This window comes from Pristiophorus japonicus, chromosome 9, assembly GCF_044704955.1.
Source record: "Pristiophorus japonicus isolate sPriJap1 chromosome 9, sPriJap1.hap1, whole genome shotgun sequence".
Lineage (NCBI taxonomy): Eukaryota > Metazoa > Chordata > Chondrichthyes > Pristiophoridae > Pristiophorus > Pristiophorus japonicus.
In genome coordinates this window covers 111,263,563-111,266,916 of record NC_091985.1, presented here as the reverse complement: position 1 = coordinate 111,266,916, position 3,354 = coordinate 111,263,563, and positions in this window count along the sequence as shown.

Genomic DNA, 3,354 nt, shown 5'->3' with positions numbered 1-3,354 from the left:
GAAGACAGAGTCTCTGTTAAGGAGATCTTCAAAGTGCTCCTTCCAGCAGCACTGAGTGCCTCTCTGTCCTTGGTGAGCACCTTACCATTCTTGGCCCGCAGTGGGGTAGGACTTTGGGTGCTTGGGCCGTAAGGGATCTTGACTGCGCTAAAGAATCCACGCACGTCGGAGTTGTCGGCTAGCTGCTGGATCTCCTGCACTTTCTCCACCCACCATCTGTTCTTTAGGTCGCAAGTTTTTGTTGGACCTCGGCCTTCAGATGTCTGTAGAGCTGCTTTCTTGTTCTCAAGTTGTGTTGCTGTTTCCAGTTCAAGAATGTCTTGCGCTTGCGGCTTATTAGCTCCTGGATCCCCTGGTCATTCTCGTCGAACCACTCTTGGTATCCCCTGGTCGAGTGACCGAGCGTCTCTTCTCAGGTGCTGATTATGGAGCCCTTGAGTGCAAACCAAGTGCTGCGAACACTCTGCATCTCTGGATCACTGGGTGTCGTCAGGTTGGTTGTGAGGCGCAGACTGAATAGGGCTTTCTTAGCAGGATCTTTGAGTAACCCAGCGTTGATTTTCCTGCGGCATTGTTTCTGTTGCCGCCACTGTTTTGGGGCACATTGATGGAGATGATAGAGCGGATTAGGCAGTGATCTGTCCAGCAGTCAACAGCTCCTGTCATGGTGCGGGTGATGCGGACGTCCTTGCGATCCCTCACTCGGACAATGACGTAGTCCCGCAGATGCCAATGCTTGGAGCAAGGGTGCAGCCATGAAACCTTGTACTTGTTTCTCTGATGGAACAAGGTATTGGTTATGACAAGGCCATGTTCTAAGCATTTCGTCAGTTGTTGTTTTTCCCTACCTCTCTCTGCCGATCACACCTCCCTAGAGTCTGTGTCCTTTCCAACTCTGGTGTTAAAGTCACCAAGGAGGATCAGCTTGTCACCTGTTCGGACTCGGGACAGGGATTGTTCAAGGCTGGAGTAGAATTCCTCTTTGGTTTCGTCTGTGGCTTCCAGTGTTGGGGCGTACGCACTGATGACTGCACCACATTAGTTCCGGACTAGGGTGAGCCGAAGTGTCATGAGGTATTCGTTTATTCCACAAGGGGAGTCTTGAGACAACAAGCTAGTTAATTTTCGATGGCGAAGTCTACCCCATGGAGGCGGTGTTCTTCTTCTGGTTTGCCTTTCCAGAAAAAGGTGTAACCATCTCCTTGCTCCTTGAGCTGGCCGTCCCATGCTGCCAAGTCTCGCTTAGAGCGGCAATGTCAATGTCGAAACCTCTGAGCTCCCTGGCAATGATAGCAGTATGGCGTTCTGGTCTGTCACTGTTGGGATTGTCCATGAGGGTCCTAATGTTTCAGGTCCCGAACTTCATTTTAAAGGGTGGAAGATGCCTGTGCGTGAATTCTTTTATCGTGGGGTGGCCGTTGCTTGATGGAGCAAGGTCTTGGTCTAATGGCAAGGGGATTCAAGACGATTGGAGACCAGGCTCTGTTACATCGGCCTAGCACATACACACATAGTCCTGCTGTCCTCCTTCCTTCCCGCAGGTCCTTTCTGCCTGTGTTTCATAGGATGCAGTGCAGTCCTCCTGACCTTGCCGTTGTCCCGTGCTGCACCTTCCCTGGCTCCTAGACTGACCTCGCTCCTGGGCCCCCGAGCTCGCTGCTCCTTCCAACCTCGCTCCTGGGCCCCGACTTCGCCCCTGGGCCTCGTCCTCGCTCCTGGGCTCGGTCCTCGCTCCTGGGCCCTGTCCTCACTCCGAAAGATGCAGCCAATCAGCTACCTGGGTTCCAGTGGCGCTGCTTCCTGCAGTGGCTGCTCCTCTTATCCCCGCTGCCGGTGATGTTCCCTCCCAGGTCGGGTCGGATCTAACTTAATTTACCCTTTACCTGATTGATACAGGATCTGAGAGGATACACCTATCGGGAAAGATTGAACAGACTGGAGTTCTTTTCTCTCGAAAAGAGAAGATTGATGAGTGACCTGATGGAGATCTTTAAGATTATGAAGGGATTTGATCGGGTCAACGTAGAGAGGTTGTTTCCACTTGTGGGTGAGACCAGAACTAGGGGTTATGAATACAAGATTGTTGGATTTACTAGTAACTAAGAATTCAAAAGAAACTTCTTTACCCAGAGGGTGGCTAGAATGTGGAACTCGCTAGCACAGGGAGTAGTTGGGGCGAATAGCATAGATGCATTGAAGGGGAAGCTGGATAAACACATGAGGGAGAAAGGAATAGAGGGATATGTTGATGGGATTAGATGAAGAAGGGTGGGAGGAGGTGCGTGTGGAGCATAAACATCTGCATGGACCTGTTGGACTGAATGGCATGTTTCTGTGATGTAAATACTTTGGGGCCGAAATTCAGGTCCACCCAAAATGGGGCACACCTACCGCTTTTTGGCCGCCATTACCGCCACAATGGTTATGACGGCCACTCGATCTAAATTCAGCGATTTAAAAAAAAAATGGCGCACAGCGGTATTGGCCGGCCGGAATCGGCAGCGGTGTGGTTGGGGAGCTTGGAGCGGAGTTTCCACGGGAAAATTCACCTTCTGTTGACTTGGCCTTAACGAGCCAGCTGTTTCCTGGCCTTCTTAAAGCCCAGGGTTTGCAGCTAGACCCCGAGGAGGGAAGGCGTTTGAGTGAAGGTCATGGCTGCTGCACCTGTACCAAGGAAGGCAACCCGTTTTTCCGATGCAGGACTGGAGGCACTGATGCAGGCTGTGGAGGGAAGGAGGCGAGTCCTGTACCCTGATGCAGACAGACCTACTCGGGAGGTTTTTACCAATGCCTGGAGATAGCTGTGGACGTGTCAGGGATCTCCATTTATGATTGGACCACAAACCAATGCACAAAAAGGATGAATGACATAATTCGGCTGATGAAAGTGAGTACCTGTTCCACCAACTGCTGACCTTCCATCTGCGAGCCTGTCCATCATCCATCTCTCATTTCCCACCTTCACTGTATAGACACTGAAGCAGCATTTCATTGTTGAGGCCTCATATATATATACATTATATGTGGATGTTCTCGCAATGGAGGCTCCCGTTCATGTCACAGTCACAGCTGCATGTCTAGGGTACACACTTGTGCACTCATTGCTGAGGCCTCATGACACTGTTACTCAGCAACCATTCTTTGTTTTACAGGCCAAGGTTGCACATAATCGAATGGAGCAAAGGAGGACTGGTGGTGGCAAGGCTCAGCTTCAGATCCTAACGCCTCTGGAGGAGAGGGTGGAGTCGCTAGTGGGCAGACATTCTGCCTTCCCTGTGGCCTCTGGTCAGCCGATCCCGCTGTGGCCAGCATGGGTAAGTGAAGGCCCTCCTTTAATGCTATCTTTCCCTGAAA